Below are 26,992 nucleotides of genomic sequence, written 5' to 3'. Positions count from 1 at the left end.
ATAATATTTTCAAACTGGCATAAGCCTTTAGGAAAATAATGAAACAAGGTACTTTTAATCAAAGTACCCTATCAGTCAGTTTTGTATAACTTTATTCTGCAAAGTAAAGATATCTTATCCTTAGTTGCTTAATTTGATCATATTATTAAAAGAACGATAAAGCAGAATATTTAACGAAAGTCTGATTTGTTCCAAGGACAATTTTTAATTCATGTCTTATTTGTAGGCATTTTTCTTCTATTGTTCAAGGGAAGGAATCACATACTGCAGCTTATTTTCTAGCTTACCTCATCTCTTCTACTATCTTCCTACCTAAAAATAGAGCCCAGAGAAGCACAAGATCCATGTGTGGCAGAAAGTAAAGAATCATATGAGGCCCTGCTGACACTGGCATTAGAATCAGTGTACTTCCCCTTCAAGTGAATAACTGTGACATTTTTGCATTACAATATTACTTAATATTCAAAGAAGAAACCTCAAAATTTCCATAGCACGGATTCCCTTTGACAGTGATAAGAGATTAAAATAAGTGCAAATTGTACCAGAATGATTCTATCAGAGAGGTATAAAATGATCTTCTTTCTACTACAAGCTGCTAGATTAGTTTTATGCATATACAAATCCGTCAGCGTTCTCCAGAGAAAAAGGACTAATAGGATTCATATACACAAACACATATGAACAAACTGACACATAGAGCGAGGAGGAGACAGAGGAAGAATATTTTAAGGAATTGGCCATGTGATTTGGGGAATGACCAATCTGAGAACTGCCAGGTAGCTCAGCAAGCTGGAGAAACAGGGAAGAGCTGATATTACAGTCTCTGGTCCAAGTGGTGACTGGACTTAAAGGAAGGAGCCAAGATGGCCAACTACATGCAGCCAGGAAGAATTTCTCCTTCTAAGAGAGATCATACCATCAAGTAGACTGGCACACACCAAACAGGCCTTTGGAAAGAAGGCACTGATAATTAATGGAGGGAGAATGCAGACCCTGGATTAAAAGGCAAGGAACCTAGATGCCCTGCACAGTATTAGTGAACACCAGGACTCATTCCTGCCTTGAACAGCTCTTGAGAAAGGGGTGAGTAAAATAGGCATGGAGTGGCCTAGTCTTGTCACTGACCTCTGGAATCCTTGCTGCAGGAGAGTACATGACCCCCACAGATATTTGAACTGGCAGGGAGATCTGCTTAGACAGTTGGCAGAGACAGAACTCCAGGCTGTGTGGACTCCAGAGGGTTTGGCTGGGGAGTGGCTATAGTGGAAAACAGCCATTGATGCCGATTCCTCATTGCTCACTATGCTCCTCTAAGGACTATTAGCCCTTTGTTGCCTGCCATACCCGGGCAGAGCAAGGCTATCTTGCCCATGGGAAGATGCCAATCTGATATGAACACTATCCTTTCTGTCAGCTTATCCCAGAGTTACTGCCTGGCCATGCCTCCTTGCAGTGTGCCCTCAGCTGCCCAGCAGAGAAGCTTGCCATGGCCATAGCTCTTCTGCCAACAGACCCCACCTAAGAGTCAGAGCATTTGTGCAGAAAGTCCCAGCAGGTGAAAAACCACTGGCAGCCCTTCCCTGCAAGCATATAATTGTCCAAAGCCTTACCCTGCTGCTTCACCAGTGTACACTCACTGGCAGTTTCTATTTGCTCCTTCACTGTATTTGCTCATACCCACTACCCAATGCAACCCCACTTAAGTACTTTTGCTGGCATCCCTCATTGGAGTGTTATGGTCGGTGGATTATGAACACCTTGGCCCCTTCAGTACAGTCGGTGCTTAACCTTGATGGGCCAGGGAAAAAAAGTTGCAAGCCTTGTCCCAGCTGCCTAGGGTGAGAGCATGACGCCCAGGAGGGCTGAGATGAGCCTTGGCCTCCTGAAATCATACAGAAACAAAGCCAACTTAACTACAGTCAAGCCCCCCAAAGTGTCAAAGAATATGAATAAGAATGCCTTATGCAAAGAATAGCAACTTCAAAGACTAAAGTAGCATCAGCTCACATAAGTGAGAAAGAATCAGTGCAAGAACTCTGGCAACTCTAAAAGCCAGAACGTCTCCTTACCTCCAAACAACAACAACTGTACTAGCTTTCCAGCAATGATTCTTAATCAGACAGAAATAACTTAAATGACCAATGTAGAATACATAATCTAGATGGAAATGAATTTAGAGACTCAAGATGAAGTTGAAACCAAATCCAAGTAATCTAAGGAATCTTAGATTATGTTTCATTTTCAGAAAGAAACAGAAATCGAAATTGTTTCATTTTCAGAAAGAAACAGAAATAGAGCCTTTCAGAAATAGAAATTTCTATTTTCAGATACACATTTTCAGAAAGAACCAGTGATCTAAAGCTGAAAAAACTCACCACTAGAATTTTATAATGCAATTGGAAGTGATAAAAGAAGAACAGGGCAATCTGAGGAAAGAATGTCAGAGCTGAAAGACTAGTTCTTTGAATCGACTCAGATAAAAATAAAAAAACATTAATGAAGAAAACCTCTGAGAACGGAGACTATGGAAAGACACAAATCTGTGACTCACTGGTATCCCAGAAAGGGAAGATGAGAGAGCAAGCAAGTTTTAAAACATATTTAAGGATATTGTCCACAAAAATTTCCCCAAACTCACTAAAAAGGTCAACATACAAATTCAGGATTTTCAGAGAACTTCGGCAAGATAATGTGCAAGAAAATCATCACCAAGACACATAGTTATCAGACTCTTCAATGTTAATGTGAAAGAAAAAATTTAAAGGCAGCTAGAGAAAAGGGGCAGATCAGGTATGAAAGGAACCACATCAGGCTAATGGTGGACAGTGCAGCAGAAATTTTACAAGCCAGAAGAGACTGGGGGCCTATATTTAACAACATTAAAGGAAAGAAATTTCAACCAAGAATATTATATTCAGCTAAATTAAGCTTTATGGGCAAAGGAAAAATAAAATCCTTTCAGATAAGCAAATGCTAAAGTATTTTTTTTTCTACCAGACCTGTCTTATAAGAGGTCCTTAAGGGAGTGGTAAACATGAAAATGAAAGACTCTTACCTGTCACCACAAAAAAAAAAAAAAAAAATACTCAAGTACATAGCCCACTGATACTTTACAACAACTATACAGTCTGCATAACTACTGGCTAAAATATGATGACAGGATTAAAAACTCACATAATATTGACCTTGCAAATAAATGAGATAGATGTTCAAAGTAAAAAGGCACAGAGTGTCAAGTTGAATAAGGAAGAAAAATCCAACTCTGTGCTGTGTTCAAGAGATTCATCTCACATGCAATGACAACCATAGGATGAAAGTAAAAGGATGGAAAAAGATCTATCAAGCAAATGGAAAATAAAAGAGAACAGAGGTTTCTATTCTTATGTCAGAAGAAAAAGGATTTAAACCAACAATTAAAAAAAAGGACAAAGAAGAGCATTATAAAATGATAAGTGGTTCAACTTAACAATGTAACTTAATTATTCTGAATTAAATGCACTAAATACTGGAGCACCCAAATTCATAAAATAGTTCTTAGAGACCGATTATGAGACACAGATAACCACACATCTATAGTGGGAGACTTCAACACCCATAGACAGATCATGGAAGCAGAATACTAAAAAAAATATTTGGGACCTACATTTGACACTTGTCTATATAAACCTAACATAGATCATAGAATTTCTTATAAATCCCCCCTAAAAATGGATATGACAACAACTACACTCTCAGACCATGGTACAATTAAAATAGAAATCTATACCAACATGATTTCTCAAAACCATATAATTACATGGAAATTAAGCAACCTGCTCCTGAAAGACTGTGGGTTAACAAATGAAATTAAAGCAGATATCAAGAAATTATTTTAAACTAATGAAAACAAAGATACAACATAACAGAACCTCTGGGAAGCAACTAAAGCAGTGTTAAGAAGAAAGTCTACTGAGTCTTTGCACGTGAGATGGGTCTCCTGAATACAGCACACCAATCAGTCTTGACTTTTTATCCAACTTGCCAGTCTGTGTCAAGATTTACCAAGCAAATGGAGAGAGGAGAAAAAAAAAAAAAAAAAAAAAAAAAAAAAAGCAGGGGTTGCAATCCTAGTCTCTAATAAAATGGACTTTAAACCAACAAAGATCAAACGAACAAAGAAGGGCATTACATAATGGTAAATGGGTCAATGCAACAAGAAGAGGTAACCATCCTAAATATATATGCACCCAAAACAGGAGCACCCAGATACATAACACAAGTTCTTAACAACCTACAAAGAGACTTAGACTCCCACACAATAATAGTGGGAGACTTTAAAACTCCGCTGTCAATATTAGACAGATCAATGAGATAGAAAATTAACAAGGTATCCAGGACTTGAATGCAGATCTGGACCAAGTGGACCTAACAGACATCTATATAACTCTCCACCAAAATCCACAGAATATACATTCTTCTCAGCACCACATCACACCTACTCTAAAACGGACCACATAATTGGAAGTAAATCCCTCCTTAGCCACTGGAAAAGAATGGAAATAATAAAAAACAGTCTTTCAGACCACAGTGTAATCAAATTAGAAACTAGGATTAAGAAACTCACTCAAAACTGCACAACTACATGGAAGCTGAACAACCTACTCCTGAATGACTACTGGATAAATAAGGAAATGAAGGCAGAAATAAAGATGTTCTTCAAAACCAATGAGAACAAAGACCATGTACCAGAATCACTGGGACATATTTAAAGTAGTGTCTAGAGGAAAATTTATAGCACTAAATGCTCATATAAGAAAAGAGGAAAGATTTGAAATCAACACACTATTATCAAAATTGAAAGAGCTAGAGGAACAAGATTAAAAAACAAAACAAAACAAAACAAAACAAAACAACAACAACAACAACAAAAAAAAAAACCCAAAAGCTAGCAGAAGACAAGAAACAACTAAGATCAGAGGAGAACTGAAGGAGATATGGATATTAAAAAAAAAAAAAAAAAAAAAAAAAAAAAAAAAAAAAAAAAAAACCTTCAAAAATAAATCCAGGAGCTGGTTTTTTGAGAAGATCAACAAAATAGATAAACTGCTAGCCAGACTAACAAAAAGAAAAAGAGAAAAGAATCAAATAGATGCAATAAAAAATGGTAAAGGGGTATCACCATTGATTCCACAGAAATACAAACTACCATCAGAAATTACTAAAAACAACTCTATGCACATAAACAAGTAAATCTGGAAGAAAGAGATAAATACCTGAACAATTACACCCTCACAAGACTAAACAAGGAAGAAGTTGAATCCCTGAATAGACCAATAACAAGGTCTGATGTTGAGGCAGCAATTAATAGCCTACCAACCAAAAGAAGTCCAGGTCCAGATAGGTTGACAGCTGAATTCTACCAGAAGAGGAGCTGGAATCATTTCTTCTGAAACTATTCATAACAATACAAAAAGACGGAATCCTCCCTAACTCATTTTATGAGACCAACAACATCCTGATACTAAAACCTGGCATAGACACAACCAAAAAGAAAATTTCAGGCCAATATCCATGATGAACATCGATGCAAAAATATTCAATAAAATACTGGCCAACCGAATGCAACAACACATCAAAAAGCTTATCCATAATGATCTAGTAGGCTTCATCCTGGGGTGCAAGGCTCATTCAACATACACAAATCTATAAACCTAATCCATCACATAAATAGAACCAAAGACAAAAACCGCATAATCATCTCAATAGACACAGAGAAGGCCTTCCAAAAAGTTCAACTGTCATTTATGCTAAAAACTCTCAATAAACTAGGTATCATTGGAACATATCTCAAAATAATAAAAGCTATCTCTGACAAACCAACAGCCAATATCATACTGAATGGGCAAAAACTGGAAGCACTCCCTTTGAAAACTGGGACTAGATAAGGGTGCCCTCTCTCACCATTCCAATTCAATACAGTACTGGAAGTTCCAGCCAGAGCAATCAGGCAAGAAAACAAAGTAAAGGGTATTCAGTTAGGAAAAGAGGAAGTCAAATTGTGTCTATCTGCAGACAACAGGATTGTATATTTAGAAGATCCCATCACCTCAGCCCAAAAGCTCATTAAACTGATAAGCAACTTCAGCAAAGTCTCAGGATACAAAATCAATGCGCAAAAAAACACAAGCATTCCTATACACCAGTAACAGACAAACAGAGAACCAAATCATGGGTGAACTCCCATTCACAATTGCTATGAAGAGAATAAAATACCTAGGAATACAAGTAACAAAGCATGTGAAGGACCTCTTCAAGGAGAATTACAAATCACTGCTCAAGGAAATAAGAGAGGACAGAAACAGATGGAAAAACATTCCATGCTCATGGTTAGGAAGAATCAAGATGCTGAAAATGGCCTTACTGCCCAAAGTAATTTGTAGATTCAATGCTATTCCCATCAAGCTACCATGACTTTCTTCACAGAATTGGAAAAAAAACACCTTAAACTTCATATAGAATCAAAAAAGAGCCCACATAGCAAAGACAATCCTAAACAAAAAGAACAAAACTGGAGGCATCACACTACCAGACTACAAACTACACTATAAGTCTACAGTAATCAAAACAGCATGGCACTGGTGCCAAAACAGAGATATAGACCAATGGAAAAGAACAAAGGCATCAGAGGCAATGCCACACATCTACCACCAACTGATCTTTGAGAGATCTCACAAAAACAAGCAATGGGGAAAGGATTCCCTGTTTAATAAATGGTGTTGGGAAAACTGGCTAGCCATGTGCAGAAAGCTAAAACTGGACCCCTTCCTTATACCTACACTAAAATTAACGCCAAATGGATCAAAGACTTAAACATAAGACCTAACAACATAAACACCCTAGAAGAAATCATAGGCAATATCATTCAGGACATAGGCATAGGCATGGACTTCATGACTTAAACACCAAAAAGCAATGGCAACAAAAGCCAAAATAGACAAATGGGACCTAATTAAACTCAAAATTTTCTGCACAGCAAAGAAACAATCACTAGACTGAACTGGCAATCAACAGAATGGCAAAAAATTTTTGCAAGCTACCCATCTGACAAAGAGCTAATATCCAGAATCTACCAAGAACTAAAGCAGATTTACAAGAAAAAAACAACCCCATCAATAATGGGTGAAGGATATGAACAGGCACTTTTCAAAAGAAGACATTTATGAGGCCAATAAACATATGAAAAAATGCTCATTATCACTGGTCATTAGAGAAATGCAAATCAAAACCACACTGAGATACCATCTCATGCCTGTTAGAATGGTGATCATTAAAAAATCTGGAGACAACAGATGTTGGAGAGAATGTGGAGAAATAGGAACACTTTTACACTGTTGGTGGGAGGGTAAATTTATTCAACCATTATGGAAGACAGTGTGGCAATTCCTCAAGGATCTAGAGTTAGAAATACCAGTTGACCCAGCAATCCCATTACTGGGTATATGCACAAAGGATTATAAATTGTTCTATTATAAAGACACATGAACACGTATGTTCATTGCAGCACTTTTTACAATATCAAAGACTTCAAACCAACCCAAATGCCCATGAAGGAGAGAATGGATAAACAAAATGTGGCACATATACACCATGGAATGCTATGCAGCCATAAAAAAGATGAGTTTGTGTCCTTTTCAGGGACATGGATGAATCTGGAAACCATCATTCTCAGCAATCTGCACAAGAACAGAAAACCATACACCACATATTTTCACCTATAGTCAGGTGTTGAACAATAAGAACACATGGGCACAGGGAGGGGAACATCACACATGGGAGTAGACAGGGGGGTGGGGGGGCAGGGGAGGGTAGGGACAGTAGGGAGCAGGGAGGTTGGGAAGAGATAACACCGAGAGAAATGCCTAATGTAGGCGACAGAGAGATGAAGACAGCAAACCACCATGGTGTGTATGTACCTATTCAACCATTCTGCAGGATGTGCACATCTATTCCGGAGCTTAAAGTACAATTAAAAAAAGAAGAGTGTCTGTAGTATTAAATGCCTACTTACATTAAAAAGCGAAAAAGTTCTCAAAATTAACAACCTAACATAAACCAACACCAAAGCTAGCTGAAAAAACAAATAACCATTATCACAGCTTAACTGAATGCAATTGAAATGTGAAGATCTATATAAAAGTTCAACAAAATTAAAAGCTCTTTCTTTCAGAGAGTAAATAAGATTGATAGATGGCTAGCTAATTAAAGAAAAGAGAAAAGACTCAAATAAACACAATCAGAAATGAGAAAGGTAACCTTACCATCTACCCCACAGAAATACAAAAACCCTTAGAGACTATTATGATCCCTTCTATTCAAACTAGAAAACCTAGAATAAATGGACAAATTTCTGGAAACACACATCTGCCCAAGATTAAACCAGGAAGAAATTCAGTACTTCAACTGACCAAGATTAAGTTCCAAAATTGAATTTGTAATAAAAACCCTACCAACCAGGAAAAGTCCTGGACAAAATGGATTCACAGCCAAATTCTAACAAATGTAAAGAAGAGCAAGAAGGCATCCCAGTGAAACCATTCCAAAAATTCAAGGAGGCAGGATTCCTCCCTAACTTATTCTGTGAAGGTAGCATAATTTTGATAGCAAAATCTGGCAGAGACACAACCACAAAAAATAAAACTTCAGACCAATATCCTGATGAACATAGATTTAAAAATCCTCAACAAAGTACTTGCAAATCTAAAATAGCAACACATCAAAATGCTATTTCTCCATGATCAAGCAGGCTTTATTCCTGCGGTGCAAGGTTGTTTCAACATATACAAATCATAAATATGATTCATCACACAAACAGAGTTAAAAACAAAAACCACACAATCATTGTAATAGATGCTGAAAAAGTTATTGATAAAATTCAACATTTCTTCATGTTAAAAACCCTCAACACACTAGGCATTGAAAGAAAATACCTCAAAATAATAAGAGCCATCTATCATACACAGCCAATATTATACTAAACAGAGAAAAAGAAAAAAACATCCAACAGGGAGAGAGGCAGTAAAACTATCTCTCTTCACATATTATATAATTCTCTACTTAGAAAACCACATAGCCTCTGTGCAAAGGCTCTTATAACTGATTAACAACTTAAATAAAATTTTAGGATACAAAAATCAATGTACAAAGTCAGTAACCCTTCTATACAACAATAACGTCCAAGCTAAGAGCCAAATCAAAGGATCCAATTACATTCCCAATAGCTGCAAAATGAATGAAACACTGAGCAATACAGCTAACCAGGGAAGTTAAAGATGCCTACAGTGAGAATTCTGAAACAATGCTGAAAGAATTCAGAGACAACACAAACAAATAAAAAACATTCCATGCTCCTGTTTAGGAGGAATCAATATTGTTAAAATGGTCGTCCTACCCAAAGCAACTTATAGATTCAGTACTGTTCCTATTAAACTACCAATGTCATTCTTCACAGAATTAAAAAAAAATCTATTCTAAAATTCATATGCAAGCATAAAAGTTCCTGAATAGCTAAAACAATTCTAAGTAAAAAGAACAAAGCTGGAGGCATCACACTGCCAGTCTTCAAACAACACTATATGGCTACAGTAGCCAGAACAGCATGGTACTGCTACAAAAACAAACACATAGACTAGTGAAACAGGTTAGAGAACCCAGACACAAAACCACATAAATACAGCCATTTCATCTTTGACAAAGTTGACAACAACAAACAATAGAGAAAGGACTCATATTCAATAAAAGATGCTGGTATACCTGGCTAGCCATAAGCAGAAGATTGAAACTGGACCCTGTTCTAACGTCATATACAAAACTCAACTCAAGATTAATTAAAGACAAAACATAAGACCTAAAACTATAAGAACTATAAGAAGGAAACTTAGGAAATACCATTCTGGACATAGGCCTTGGCAAAACTTTCATGACGAAGACTCTAAAAGCAATCTGTAACAAAAACAAAAGTTGACAAGTGGAGCTTAATTAAACTAAAGAGCTGTACAGCAAAAGAAACTTAACAGAGTAAACAGATAATACATAGAATGGGGAAATATTTGCAAACTATGCTTCTGACAAATGTCTAATATCTGGGATCTATAAGAAATGTAAACAAATTTACAGGCAAAAAAAAAATCAATCCCATTAAAAAGTGGGGCAAAGGACAAAGACAGACACATCTTGAAAGAAGACGTACAGGTGGCCAACATGTATACAAAAAAATGCTCTACATCACTAATTATTAGAGGAATGCAGATCAAAATCACCATGAGGTACCAACTCACACCAGTCAAAATGACTGTTACTTAAAAATAAAAAAATAACAGATGCTAGCAAAGTTGGAGAGGAAAGAGAACACAGACACTGCCAGTGGGAATGTTAATTAGTTCAGTCACTGTGAAAAACAGTTCGGAGATTTCTTAAAGAACTTAAAACAGAATTACAATTCAATCCAGCAATCCCATTACTGGGTATATACCCAAAGTAATATAAATCATTCCGTTATACCATAAAGACATATGCACACGTGTGTTCATCACAGCACTCTTCACGATAGCAAAGGCATGGAATCAACTTAAATGCCCATCAACAGTAGACTGAATTTTTAAAACATGTGGTGCATACAAATCATGGAATATACTATGGAGCTATAAAAAAAGAATGAGATCATGTCCTTTGCTCCAACAGAAATGTAGCTGCAGGCCATTATCCTAAGCGAATTAATGCAGAAACATAAAAGAAAATATCACATGCTCTTACCACCACGAAAACAAATTAGTAGGTGCTGTAATTGGAATACACATGGACACAAAATGGGAAAAAATAGAATCTGATACTCACTTTTGTGTTGAAGGCAAGAGGTTGGTGAGAATTTAAAAACTACCTATTAGGTACTGTGCTCACTACCTAGGTGACACATGCCATATCTCAGTGACATGTAATTTACACATGTAACAAACCTGTACGTAAGCTCCCTGAACCTAAAATAAAAGTTGGAAGAAAACAATGCTATTTGAAGGAAGAATTCCTTCTTTTATGGGAAAGTCAGTCTTTTATCTTAAAGTCTTCAACTGATTAGACAATGCCCACCAACATTAGGGAGAGGAATCTGCTTTAGTCAAATCTACTCATTTAAATGTTAACTACATTGAAAAAAAAAATCTTGATAGAAATATCTGGAATGATACTTGACCAAAAATTAAATAACATGGCCTACCCAAATTGACACATAAATTCAATCATCACAGGGATTTTCAATAAAATTCCATAGAAGAAATACTATATGATACTTTCACTCTAATATTTGTAAAGCTATATTTACAAAAATAATTGAAGAATCTGATAAATTTTAGTCCTCACAGAGACCTTGTTTGGGAGATTTTTTTTTTTTTAATTCTAGGCTGTTCAAGACTTGTCTAATTTTGTGGAATAGGGTGTTGTGAGATGCTGGAGAGCCTCAGGAGGGTGTCAAAAAAGTGCACGCAATGGAGTTAAATAACCAACATTTTATTCAATATTTTTGCAAGAGGAGAGAGAGATTAAACTCAATTCTGCTGAAACAAAATTCAGGCGAGTTTTAAGCACTGCAGTTCACTACTGAAAAAGTACTGGATGACATGAAGGTTAGAGTGGTGGCTGAGGGAAAAGCTGATCGTGTGATTATGCCATCAGTGTTTGCTAACTGGTGCTAACTGGCTAACTGAATTTAGGCTGCCACCCTTACAAAGACACTAAAAGATACAGGCACTTCCTTCTTTTCTTTTCTTTTTTTTTTCTCTTTTCTTTTCTTTCTTTGCTTTTCTTCCTTCCTTTGCTCCTTCTTTTTTTAAAAATCAACTTTTATTTTAAGTTCTGGGTTACATGTGCAAGATGTACAAGATTGCTACATAGGTAAATGCGTGAGGCACTCTCTTTCTTATGATGACATTTCATAGTGATGACTTTGAATCCTCGAGAAAGACAATCCTGGCTTGTAAAACTCGCAGAAGACTTCAAGATTTACATCTTGAAGAGACAGAGAAAAAAATTGTAATTACAATTTTTCCAAAATAAATCCTTTAAGAAAAGGAAGATGAGGGGTATAGGAAGATATCAGTCTAAAGTTTAATAAAGCTGACAAGAAGCTTAAGACTGCCACAGTCATCAGGGGTATGTCAGAGTGGCACAAGATATTGAAAAAAACAGGAAGACTGCCAGTTTATGTCTATTGTGTGTTTATCATTCAGCATTGTGCTACATTTGGAAAATGACTCCATTTCAACAGTCTTATAACACACATACTGCACGCATGTAGCCCCCCAAATTGCTAGCTGATACCAATGTGTAAAAAGGGATTGATCACTGTAAGATTTTTTTTTAAAGTAAATTTTTCTTTTGTACATGTAAGTATCTGGATTAATTAGATGATTGAATGTACCTAAGATCTAAATCCGAAAGGTAAAGGTAAGGCCTGGTAACAAATTTATTTTAAAAATAAATAAAAATTTTAAAATCAGCCCTGAAACAGTATTCTCTATTTGCCCAATGTAAATGGTCAATAAGTCTCCAAAAAGATTTTTAAATGATCCTTACTTTAGCCATGACTTTTTTTTTTACATTATTATTGGTGCTTTATTTATCTAATGTAACAAAAATAAAGTTGTGCCACATGTACCTAAATAAGAATGTACTTGCTATTTTTAGGGAATTTACTAATAGGATATTTTTAATGAAAAGATAAATAACTTATTGTTTATTAAAGTATTGTGGCAAAGTAACAAAATAAATATATACATAACTGGAAATAAGTAAACACATTTTTCTCATTGTAAAATTAATTTCATGGAACATTATATAGATACTAGAAATTATAAATATGAAAACTAGATATATATTATAGAACATGATATAATAATAATGTGTTAAAAATTCAAACTTTACCACTTGTATTTGTGACTAAACCTGTTAGGGATGAGGGTGATTGTCATATTTTGTGCAAAATTTTGAAATAATATTTTAAGGATTTGTTTTTAGTATCACTACAGAATACTTTTGCATGAGCTCTACATTTTATTTAGCTTTTCATTTAAGAAAAAAATTGGAAGGGAGTTGCATGGCACTCCCTTCAGGGCTGGGAGATATTTAACTATTATAATGGAGGCAATGTGTCAAGAAACTCTAAGGCCTTTTACTTTCTAGGCATGTAAGAACTGCAAAAGGCCTTTAATTCAATAAAAATTGTTTATATTTATTAAATACTGTGATGTTTAATATTAAATATCAACTTGATTGGATTGAAGGATGCAAAATATTGTTCCTGGGTTGTCAGGAAGCAACAGATGCTGGAGAGGATGTGGGGAGATAGGAACACTTTTACACTGTTGGTGGGAGTGTAAATCAGTTCAACCATTATGGAAGACAGTGTGGTGATTCCTCAAGGATCTAGAACTAGAAATACTCTTTGATCCAGCAATCCCATTACTGGGTATATACCCAAAGGATTATACATCATTCTATTATAAAGACACATGCACACTTAACGTTCACTGCAGCACTGTTTACAACAGCAAAGACTTGGAACCAACCCAAATGCCCATCTATGATAGACTGGATAAAGAAAATGTGGCACATATACCCTGTGGAATAGTATACAGCCATGAAAATAGATGAGTTTATGTCCTTGCAGGGGCATGGATGAAGCTGGAAACCATCATTCCCGGCAAACTGACACAAGAACATAAAACCAAACACCTCATGTTCTCACACGTAAGTGGTTGTTGAACAATGAAAACACATGGATACAGGGAGGAGAACATCACACACTGAGGACTGTTGGGGGTTGGGGGAAGCTAGGGGAGGGTTTAGGGGAGGGATGAGTCAGGGGTGGGGGCATTGGGAGGGAGAACATTAGGAGAAATACCTAATGTAAATGACAGTGGGATGGATGCTGCAAACCACCATGGCATGTGTATACCTATGTAACAATCCTGCACAATCTGCACATGTACCCCAGAACCTAAAGTATAATAAAAATAAACAAAAAGAAATAAAATTCTGTGGTTCTGCCACCCAGAAAAAAAATAAGGAAAACAGTATAGAAGCTCATCGAAGATTAAAAATAGAACTACCATATCATCCAGAAATTCCAATTCTGAATATATATCTAAAGAAAATGAAATCAGTATGCAGAAGGAATATCTTCACTTTCATACTCATTGCAGCATTATTCACATGGGCCATGATATGGATCCAACCTAAGTATTCATCCACAGATAATGGATTTTAAAATGTGGCATGTATACACAGTGGAATACCATTCAGCCTCAAAAAGAAATCCTGTTATTTGTAACAACGTAAACTAACATTAAGGATGTTATATGAGACAAAACATCCAGGCACACAAAGATGAACACTGCATGATCTCACTTGCATGTTGAATCTGAAAAAAGTTGAATTCATACAAGAAGGGAGTAGAATGGTTGGTACCAGAGGCTGTGGTGTGGGATAGGTGTGGGGAAACATTAGTCAAAAGATACAAAAGTTCAATTACATGGGAGGTGTAAATTCAAAAGATCTATGGTACATCATTATTACGATAGTTAATAACAATGGATTTTATTTTTGAAAATTGGAAAAAGGGTAGTTTTTAAGTATTCACATCACAAGAAACAGTGTGAGATAAAATATGTTAATTAGCTCCAGTTAGTCATTCTATAATGTACACATATTTCAAAACCACTTGTTGTACATGATAAATATATACAATTTGTATTTGTCAATTAAAAAAATGAAATAAATGTGAAAAAAGGACAAATGGATTCCTAAGGGATAAATTTTAACTACACTACAGCTGTAAAAAAGAATAATTGAATATGATCTTATTATGTCAAATAATTATTAGACTAAAATTTCCTACTAAAATTATAGCTTGATAATGTAACAGATTTATAAGGCATTAAAGGCTCAAAGCTTACTAATAAGTTACTTAAAAGTAAGCTACTATAAATTTATAAATAACCTGATACCCAGAAGAATTAACAGAAAGCTTCAAAATCACTATTAATTTTATGTTTGCTAACAAGTTTATCAGCTGAGATAATTAAATGGCAATTTAAAACTTAAACTCTGTTATACTGATGGGATGTAGTTAACCTTGTCATAAGGCACACATATGAGCCTCAGAGTATTGAAATTTATTCACAAGGCTGACACTTACATGCCTTTGGAAATATTAAAATTCCTCTCAGTACTCTTAATTCATCTTTTTTTTTTTTAACATAGTAAAAAAATATGCTTTCTAAATTCAAAGTACCCTGGTTTGAGAGAAGTTTAGCTATTCCATTCATTCTTCCAGGATTTTCTTTTAGAAATCCAATTTAAACAAATGTTTCAGGTGACTAATTTCTTAAGCTTGTTATCTCCAATTTTTGAACTAATTGGCAGTTATTAACCATACAACACATAACATTTTGCTGCCTAATATCACTAAAAAAATATTAGTGACACAGTTGGTCCACTGTGTCACTCATGCCTGTAATCACAGCACTTGGGAGCCCGAGTCAGGTGGATCACCAGAGGTCAGGAGTTCGAGGCCAGGCTGGCCAACATGGTGAAACCCCATCTCTAAATTTTATATATATATATATATATTCAAAAATTAGCCAGGCATGGTAGCACACACCTGTGGTCCCAGAAACTAGGAAAGCTGAGGCAGGAGAATCACTCGAACCTGGGAGGTAGAGGTTACAAGGAGCTGAGATTGTGCCCCTGCACCTCAGGCTGAACTACAGAGTGAGACCCTGTCTCAAATTAAAATACATACATATAAAATTTTATTGAAATAGATTTTCTCCCTTTTTGGGAGATTATTGGGATTTATTTTCATATCAGAATTTCTTAGAGACCTGAAAATATAAGTTATCTATTTTCAAAGTGTCCTTTTTTATAGCTGCGTTCCATTTTTTAAAAATGTGTGCATATTTACAGGGCACACAAAATATTATGTTACATGCATATAATGTGTAGTAATTAAGTCCGGGTATTCAGGGCATCCATCACCGAACTACAAGACATTTTTAAATATAGTCATCCTATCAAACATTGAATTTATTCCTGATATGTTTTGGCTGTGTATTTAAATTTTATTTTTAATTCCCACGTGTTGTAGGAGGGACCCAGTGGGAAGTATGTCTTCCCTGTGCTGTTCTTGTGATAATGAATAAGTCTCACAGATCCATTCCCTTGCCTTCTGCCAAGATTGTGAGGCCTCCCCAGCCATATGGAACTGAAAGTCTATTAAACCTCTCTTTCTTTTGCAAATTGTCCAGTTTTGGTATCTCTTTATCAGCAGCATGAGAGTGGACCAATATAATTCCTTCTATATTACTGTATGTTTGTACCCATTAGCCATTTCTTTTTATTCTCCCCCCTCCCTACACCCTCTTCCCAATATATAGTTTGTTTTTTACTCTCTACCTCCACGTGTTCAAGTTTTTTAGCTCCCACATATAAATGAGAACATGTAATATTTGTCTTTTTGTGACTGGTTTATTTCACTTAAAAGAATGACCTCCAGTTTCATCCATGTTGCTGCAAAGGACATGATTCCATTTTTGTATAGCTGAATAGTATTTCATTGTGTGTACACACCACATTTTCTTTTTCCATTACTTTGTTGATGGATGCTTAGGTTGATTCCATAGCTTTTATATTGTGAATAGTGCCATAATAAATGTGTGAGGTGAGTCCAATTATTTTTTTGATATACTAATTGATTTTTCTTTCAGTAGATACTTAGTATTGACATTGCTGGATTGAATGGTAATTCTATTTTAAGATTTTTGGGAAATCTTCATACTGTTTTCCATACTGGCTGTACTAGTACATATTCCCAGCAACACTGTATAAGAGTTTCCTTTTCTCTTCATCTTTGCCCACTGATTTGTTACTTTTTGTTTTTTTTAATAATAGCATTTCATAACGTCCTTTTCTAAGTTTTATTACCTTTCTCCATCAAATATATTTACTGTAAAAAAAATAATTGGTAAAAGCATCTACTGTTGGTGGACTGTTTGTGGAAGATAAACAATGCCAAACTCAAGTTAAAGTGGTAGGACAAATCTTATGCAATAATGTATTATTGCAATAGAAAAAAGAGCCCAGCATGAACCCAAATGAATTTAAATTTGTACAGAGGTGACTATGTTTTTTAACTAATTTATTTTTACTTGTATTGACACATATTAGATGTACATATGATATTTTGATACATTCATATAGTGTATAATCAAATCAGAGTAATTGGGATATCCATCACCTTAAACACTTATTTTTTCTTCATGCTGGGAACATTCACATTATTCTCTATTAGCTATTTTAAAATATACAATAGATTATTATTTACTATAGTCATCCTACTGACTTATTAAACACTAAGTATTATTTATTCTATTTACCTGTATTTTTGTACACAGAATCATCAAAGGAGAATGAGAGAATAGGGAGAGAGTTGAGTGGGGACTCAGTAGAATCAACATTTTAGAAATTACAAAAACTAGAAGGGTTGAGGGTTGTCTCATATAAAACCAATCTGAGTTTGCTGGCTGATAGTCATCAAAGTTATGTCCCTGCTCTCTCACAAAGGTTGACAGACAGGGGCCCTATCTTCAGGTGGCAGCTGAAACAAATGGTAAATTCCTTCAGTAACCTTGAGTTTTCTCATGCAGTCACTTTAGGATCAGCCTCAGGGTATGGCCTTGAGGAGTCAGAAACTATGTTGGTGCTTTGCTAAAGACTTTACAGGCCAAGGTTAAAACCTAGTTGACAACAGGGCTCAAAGGAGCCTGACAAGAATTTGGTCAAGGAGAGAATCAATTTTGCCTTAAATTTTAAAATAGAAATAGAATTTGGCCTAATCCTCATATTAAAACTATATATACAGAAGGTAACATGAACCTCTTAAGCTTCTATTTTCTTTCAACATTAAATTTAGAAATTATACGGCCAGGTGCAGTGGCTCACATCTGTAATCCCAGCACTTTGGGAGGCTTAGCAAGAGGATCATTTGAGATCAGAAGTTCGAGACCAGCCTGGCCAACATGGTGAAACCTCATCTCTACTAAAAATACAACAGTTAGCCAGGCATGGTTGTGAATGCCTGAAATACTAGCTATCAGGAGGCTGTGGCAGGAGAATTGTTTGAACCCGGGAGGCAGAGGCTATAGTGAGCCAAGACTGCAACACTGTACTTTAGCCTGGACAACAAAGTGAGACTCCATCTCAAAAAAAATATTAGTAATTATCATTTAATGTCAGTAATTTGACATGAAAGATGTTATATTTTCTAAAATAAAAATGGGTATATATTATTTATTCTGTTAATAAATATATATTGAGCATCCAATATGCACCAGGCTACATGACTGAGATGTATCATTGAACAAAAGGAATAGTTTCATGCTTCATAAGCTCACATGCACCAAAATAAAAGATGTAAATATTATTTAAAAATACTTCCATAATACTGAACTTCATATATCAATAGAGAAAATCACTGATAGTAGTTCCTAGAATATTAGGCCTATACAACATTATTACATGGAAATATTAATAAAAATATATTAAAGAACGTTTCCAATGATCAGAAAAGAATCCAATTAATGCTTAACTTTCTAAGTTTTGTTCATTACCTGTCTGTAATCAGTTAAAACAAATAAGGACAATAACTAGTAAATTGTTAAATCTGCCAATTACAATGTACATATAAATTCAGCACAAATGTTTCTTACAGCTAAGAAAAATGCAAGAAAATATGAACAGTTAATATAAACATTAATTTCATTATAATAGAAATAACTAAATTTCAGAATATTCAGTTTTGTGTTCAAGACAAAGTTATATCTCATTAAAAACAAGAAGATCGAGCTGGGTAAAATGGCATGTGCTTGCCAGGTAGTCCTAGCTACACAGGAAACGGAGGTGGTAAAATACTTCAAGCCCAAGAGTTTGAAACAAGCCTGAGCAACATAGCAAGATCTCATCTCCAAACAAAACAAAATTCCAAATAACCAAGATGATCTTAACAGGTATCCATCTCCAAAGTGCTTACCTATATTTTGTCTTTCATACATTCTGACCAAAGTATCAAAGTATGGCTAATATTTCAGGACACGTTTCAGAGAAAAATAATTTTTTAGGCACAGATTTGTGTGCAAATGACAAAAATTTGTTCTCTTTCTCTCATACTGTGCTTCATCTTATTCAGTAAATTACAGAAAAAATTTTGTTAGATATCATCATTTGCAAAAGCATTTTGTTTTATTCCCAATTTTCAGTATGCTTTTAAATTTTTGAAGTTCTTATTTTTATAAAAACTCCATGCAAAATGTATTAAAATTTTTTATATTGCACATCATTGCATCTAGAAAAAGTCTTGTAAAAATTATTTAATAAATTGTGTATAAAATGTAGTTTCATAAGTATTTATCAAAGCATAAGAATTCTAACTTATCAAAAACTGAGTTTTAGTTAAAATAACTTAGATACATACATATAGTAGAACTTAGGAAATCATTAAAACCTGAATATTCTAAAATATTGAAGCTGTTCATTGTATATTAAAGAGTCGATGATAAGTATTCACAGTAAAGTAAGAAAAAGAAAATAAATTTCCTCAGTTTTATAACAAAATCCATGAAAAGCATCCAACTAATATAATACTTAAAGTGAAAGGCTATTTTCTGATGAGACTGGAAAGGCAAGGACAACTATTGATACCACATTCATTCACCACCTCACTGGACGTCTTAGCTACTACTATCACAGAAAAAAAGAAATGAATAAAAATTGGAAATAAAAATAGGAATTAATTCTCTTTTTTTAGATGACATGATTACATAGAAAATTACTAAGAAGTTCTTAAAAATTTACTAGGATTAAAAGAAAAATAATTTACTATGACTATTTAGAAGGATTGGAAGTTTAGCGAAACCAGGTGTCAAAAAGTCAATTACATTTCTGTATCAAGTCAAAACTAACTGAAAAATAAAACTTATAAAATAACTTGCAGCAATATCATAAAATATAACATACTTCAGAATAAGTTAGGCAAACCACATACAAGAACTCTACAACTAAAATAATAAAATATTCCTGATATAAATTAATAAAAACTTCATACATTGGGACATGCATTGTCCATGGGTCAGGAAACTTAAATGTAACACATCCAAATTGGTCTAAAGTTTCATTGAAATTATTACCTAGTACTTCAGCAGTCATTTTGAAGTAATTAATAATTTACTTCTAAAATACATACGGAAATACAAATGAACCATAATACCTAATATAACAGTTCTAAAAAGAACAACATTGGAGAATGATTTGGCAATTTATTGCTGTCTGATATGCCAATACTATGTATCTAAACAATAACTTAAGACTCAATCTAAGATGGCTTATTTGATCCCCCATCTGGCATTTTGCTTGAGGGTGCCTGGAAAATCTGAGATGGACTATCTCTCTTTTTACATATAACTTCATGCTGTGCTTGAGCTTTTTCATGCCCTGATATGATGTCTGCATAGATATCTGCTTTTTTGAAAAATTTAACATTTATGTCTACATCCACTCAATGTATGTCATTAAAGAGAGAAAGAAATATTTTAATCATACTGAGATTTTCAATCATTCCAGTATTTAGTAGCAATTATTCATTCAACAAATATATTTAACATCCCTACTATATGCTATACAAAATCAGACATTTAAATGTTCATAGAATTGGTTTCCTTACATCAAAATATTTTGAACTTGATATTATGGATGATTGAAAGTTATTGGCTTACAGAAAATATGAAGCAATCGGTATCTGATCTTTTGAATGGAGGAGGCTTTGTTGTTTGCTCCTCCTTGGTGCCCTCTCTCACCATTCCTATTCAATATAGTATTGGAAGTTCTAGATAGAGCAATTAGGCAAGAAAAAGAAATAAAGGGTATTCAATTAGGAAAAGAGGAAGTCAAATTTTCTCTATTTGCAGATGACATGATTGTGTATTTAGAAGACTCTATCATCTCAGCCTAAAACCTCCTTAAGCTGATAAGCAACTTCAGCAAAGTCACAGGATACAAAATCAATGTGCAAAAATCACAAGCATTCCTGAATCCCAGTAACAGAGAACTAAATCATGAGTGAACTACCATTTACAATTGCTACAAAGAGAATAAAATATCTAGGAATACAACTAACAGAGGACGTGAAGGACCTCTTCAAGTAGAACTACAAACCACTGCTCAAGGAAATAAGAGAGGACACAAACAGATGGGAAAACATCCCATGCTCATGGTTATTAGGAAGAATCAGTATGGTGAAAATGGCCATGCTGTCCAAAGTAATTTATAGAGTCAATGCTATTCCCATCAACCTCCATTGACCTTCTTCATAGAACTGGAAAAAAAAAAATGTTAAATGTCATATGGAACCAAAAAAGAGCCCACATAGCCAAGACAATTCTAAGCAAAAAGAACAAAGCTGGAGGCATCATGCTACCTGACTTGAAAGTATACTCCAAGGCTACAGTAATCAAAACAGCATGGTACTGGTACCAAAACAGAGATACAGACCAACAGAACAGAACAGAGGCTTCAGAAGTAATGCCTCACATCTACAACCATGTGATCGTTGAAAAACATGACAAAAACAAACAACGGGGAAAGGATTCCATGTTTAATAAATGGTGTTGGAAAAACTGGCTAGCCATGTGCAGAAAGCAGAAATTGGACCCCTTCCTTACACCTTATAGAAAAATTAACTCCAGATGGATTAAAAATTTAAACATAAGACCTAACAGCATAAAAACCCTAGAAGAAAAACTAGGTAATACCATTCAGGACATAGGCATAGGCAAAGGCTTCATGACTAAAACACTAAAAGCAATGGCAACAAAAGCCAAGATAGACAAATGGGATCTAATTGAAATTAAGAGCTTCTGCAGAGCAAAAGAAACTATCCTTAGAATGAACTGGCTACCTAATGAGAAAAAATTTTTGCAAGCTACTCATCTGATGAAGGGCTAATATCCAGAATCTACAAAGAAAGAAAACAAATTTGCGAGAAAAAAAACAACCCCATCAAAAAGTGGTCAAAGGATATGAACAGGCAATTTTCAAAAGAAGACATTTATGAGGCCAACAAACATATGAAAAAATGCTCATCATCACTGGTCATTAGAAAAATGCAAATCAAAACCACATTAAGATACCATCTCACACCAGTTAGAATGGTGATCGTTAAACAATCTGGAGACAACAGATGCAGGAGAGGATGTGGAGAAATAGGAACACTTTTACACTGTTGGTGGAAGTTTAAATTAGTTCAATCACTGTGGAACACAGTGAGGCAATTCCTCAAGGATCTAGAACTAGAAATAACATTTAACCCAGCAATCCCATTGCTGGGTATATTCCCAAAGGATTATAAATCATTCTATTATAAACACACATGCACAAGTATGTTTATTGCTGCACTGTTTATAATAGTAAAGACTCCAACCCAAATGTCCATCAAGGATAGACTGGATAAAGAAAATGTGGCATATATGCACCATGGAATACTATGCAGCCATAAAAGGATAAGTTTATGTCATTTGCAGGAACATGGATGAATCTGGAAACCACCATTCTCAACAAGGTAACAGAAAAACAAACACAGCGTGTTCTCATTCATAAGTGGGTGTTGAACAATGAGAACACATAGACACAGAGAAGGGAACATCACACACTAGGATCTGTTGCAGGGTAGGAGGCTAAGGGAGGGATAGCAGGGGATTGGGGAGATTGTAGAGGGATAACATTAGGAGAAATATCTAATGTATGTGATGTGGGGGATGGAGACAGCAAACTGCCATGACATGTATATATGTATGTAACAATCCTGCAAGATCTGTACATGTATCCCAGAACTTAAAGTATAATAAAAACAAAAGTAGAAGAAAAAGAGACACCCAGGGCCTTTGCACACAGAAGAGGCCATGAAGAGAAAGTGACCATTTGCAAACTAAGGAACTGGGCCTCAGGAATTACTAGCCCTGCTGACAACTTGATCTTGGACTTTCACCTTCCTTAACTGTGAGAAAATAAAATTCTGTTGCATAGACATCTTCTATAGCAGCTCAATTCTGTGAAAGCAAATGAGCCAGATGACTAAGGTATAAGCTACAAGAGTTCTCATCATATAGACTCTGATGTTTCACAGCATCACTTCGGCAATACTCTGTTGATAACACAATGGTAGCCCAGATCCAGTGTGGAAAGGAACATATTAAGGTTTGAAGGTCAGACAGTAAGGTTGTCTTGGGTAGCAACCTTGAAGACTTAACAATCTTCTTCCCTTTGGTCCTGAATGAGGCATATTCTTTCCACAATGAAAACACAGACACCTCCTTCAATGACTTTCAAATGCTATTACAATACTAGTTTAGGATTATTAAGCATGATATGATTATATACATCAGGTCTAGGGTGAATTAAGCTTTCTCAAGTGTGCTTATGTAGGTGGATTGATTTCTTTCAATCTGAAAATTGATAAATACATGAAACATATATATATATATATATATATATATATATATATATATATATATATATATATATTTTTGCTACCCAACTTACAATTTTGAGACAGAGAAAATAAAGGCACAATAGACATGGCCACGTCAGAAGGAGACTAAAGAGAGGCACACAGTAGCCATTGGTCTGCAATTCTGAAATACAACCAGGCACAATATAGTTAGTTACAGAATTAGTATTAATGGCTTTGCCGTATGAATGGTTATCACAGGTTCTGACTCTGCACTTTAGACTATTGACTCTACACATGAAATCATCCTTCATTGTCAATTAGAAATGGTTCATGATGGCAGCTGAATGTTTTCTCAGCCACCCTGCTTGTTGAAGGTGAGAGGCTCTAAGGAATATTTCCATTTTGAACTGTATCTAAGTGGGTTGTGATTTTACCAATACAATTTTGTAAAACTTTATGAGTTTTCTATACATCTTATTGGAAATCCACTCTATTAAAGTCACTCCCATTAATCTTCTTGACAGGACATTTTTTTGTTTTGAGTGGCAGTGTGCTACATGTAAATGCCCTTAAGATCTGCATAAGCCCTCATGTCTAGCAAAGGGATTCTAAAAGGCACAGTACTAGTACGCTCTCTCTTGACATTATTTTCACCAATGCTGAATTTCTAGTTGTTTCAGGAAGATACCATACTATCTTTTGTATTGTGATATTTGGAAATGCTGTTATATATTCTGAAAAATCTTTCTCAATCCCTATATTACCCTTAAGTCTTCTATGGTTGCACCTCTTAGTCTCTATGTACCTTCATAAATGTTGCTAGATGTCCTTCCAATGTGCTTGTATAGAATTTGGCATTTATTTGTGTCATTGCACATTTCATTACTTCTTCTTCTCATGATATAAATTATTTGAGGACTAAAGCTGTACCTTATTTACTATTATATACCAAAGACCTCACATGCTTTCCACAGATATTGTGTAAAACATTTGTGCTGTGAAATTAATAATTCTTGTATATAGTCTATTGAACTTCAAAGAATTTTGCCTACTTCCAGCATTCTTGTATTTGATAAATAAGTGATGTTTATACATATATTTTATATACGTACAGATTTTTACAATTTTACTTAGTCTTTGAATTTTCAAGTGATTTTCGTTTTTCCTTTTTCATCACATGATATGATGGTTTAACTAATCACTTTAGGGTTTTTCACAAAATTCATTATATTTTTCCATAAATAATTCTCCAGGAATGCATACAGAATTCCAACTATGTTTTCATTGCTTTCATTATTGTATTAGCCTGATTTCATGCTGCTGATAAAGACAAACCTGAGACCACGTAATTTATAAAGAAAAAGATGCACATGGATTCACGGCTCCGCATGGCTGGAGAGGCCTCACAATCATGGCAGAATGCAAACATCATGTCTTACATGGCAGCAGACAAAAGAATGAGAACCAAGAGAAAGAGCTTTCCCCTTATAAATCCACAAGATCTTGTGAAACTTATTCACTACCACAGAACAGTATGGGGAAAACTAACCCCATGATTCAACTATTTCTCACCAGGTCCCTCCTGTAACGTGGGAATTATGGGTGCTACAATTAAAGATCAGATTTGGGTGGCGACACAGCCAAACCACATCAGTTATATGAAGTGCATAAACTCAGCAAATGAGAAAATTAATCTGAAGCCCCACCAAATAAGAGTTAAGATGAACATTAACAGATAATGTTAGTCTAATATATTAATTTCCCAGATTTATACATTGTCAGTGAATCAAGTATTATTAGACTCATGCTTTTGCTTGATAGACTCTTTCAGTAACCATGCATATTTCAACAGCCATGTTCAATTAAGATAGCAATGGGAAAATATTCTTGAGATTAGCTCACATTTTAAAGAGTTTTTTGATTTGTTTCCATGATTCTTCACTATGTATTACTTTGCACATTTTAAGCCATTCTTATTTGTCTATGCCCCTGATGAAAGTAGTTATCTTATTCCTCATTTCATCCTTTTACAGTGTACATTTGAACACTTTTTACCTTGGCACATCAATCAATTCTCAAGGTTCTTCAATCACTTCACTCAAAATATTCACTCAACTTTCCCCAGTTAGCTCATACATTTTTTTATTACACAGTGTCCGAATTTAAATGCAGAAATGAAAACATGGTCCTACAGGAGTACTGACGACTATGAGTTCTTGCCATGATTATGTTCAATGGGATAGGAGCATCTTCAGTTACTCCCAATATATGAAGACTTCAGAGAGGTGATTTAAAGGTAAAAATTCAATCAAATAATCTATCACTGCTTTTTAATTGGTAAAAAAATTTCATTGTTATATCTTGCCTAACTATGGTTTTAATTTTTTTCTAATATCTTGTTTTGCAATAACAAAGTGAACTTATTTTATTAGAATCTAGTCCTCATTTCTAACTTTTCTAAATTCATTAATAGAAAAAAAGTCTGTTTCTCAAATTAATATATATTATATTATTTGAAGAAATTATGTCAGCATAGATAACTCCCAAATTGTCTGTTGTTGTTTTTGTTTTAAATTTTTTTCTTCTCTTTTCTATTCCTTTGGAAACTGGTCTGCATGAATGATGAATTAGAAACCTATGGTTTCTGACTTCTGATTAGTTTGGCCAAGGGAGAACTCAGGAAGGACTTAAAATAAAATAAGGTCCGGGTATTTATTCCCTTGATTCTTTCCTTATAGAGTTAACCACGAAAAGCCAGTGTCTCTTGACTGAAAGTCACTCCTTTTACTACAAGAAGTCTCCATAGAGAGATAAACTTCCAGAATGGAGAAATGAGGATCTCAGTGAACTTGTTCTCTCTCTAAAACAATTAAAATGTGGGCAAATCAACTAAAATCAACCATTTTAGTATTCTGACAATTAACACAACTACATAAATGTATGAAAATAATCTATCTGAAAGATCCTACTGAAACAGCAGGGTCTGTAATGTTTTCCCATTCCTCTTCCTTTTCCAGTTCAGTGGTACAGTAAACAAAAGCCAGAAATATAGCAAAAAAGAAAGACAGACACAGAGAGAAATGTATTGAGAGTGAGAGAAGGATCTCTAAACACTCTTAGACCTCTGTTAAAAGCACCATCCCCAAAGGACTACCAACATTTTGTCTACATTTGAAGTTCACTGGAAAATATATATTCTTAGAGTATAGTGGTTTTTTGATTTGATTTAGAATTCTTCTCAAAAGTAGAGTCTAACACTGGGACATTACCCATAAAATAGCAAACCACTGGTCATATCTCATATATGTAAAGTTGTGATTTTAATTGGGCCAAACAAGAGCCTGCACCAACTTTAAAGGGAAATCCTGGAGAACAAATGCATAGGATACTGTGAAAAGTGTCCAGTTA

General features: G+C 34.8%; 1 long non-coding RNA gene across 1 annotated transcript in view; it reads right to left on the bottom strand.

Moving 5' to 3' along the window:
- The window catches only part of LOC141580570 (uncharacterized), a 609,954-nt gene that overhangs the window by 154,462 nt on the left and 428,500 nt on the right, over positions 1–26,992 (bottom strand). The gene's annotated exons all lie outside the window — the stretch shown is intronic.

This window comes from Saimiri boliviensis, chromosome 1 (genome assembly GCF_048565385.1).
Source record: "Saimiri boliviensis isolate mSaiBol1 chromosome 1, mSaiBol1.pri, whole genome shotgun sequence".
In the NCBI taxonomy this organism is placed as follows: Eukaryota; Metazoa; Chordata; class Mammalia; order Primates; family Cebidae; genus Saimiri; species Saimiri boliviensis.
The sequence above is the reverse complement of the archived record's forward strand: the minus strand, read 5'-3'. Positions and strand labels throughout refer to the sequence as shown.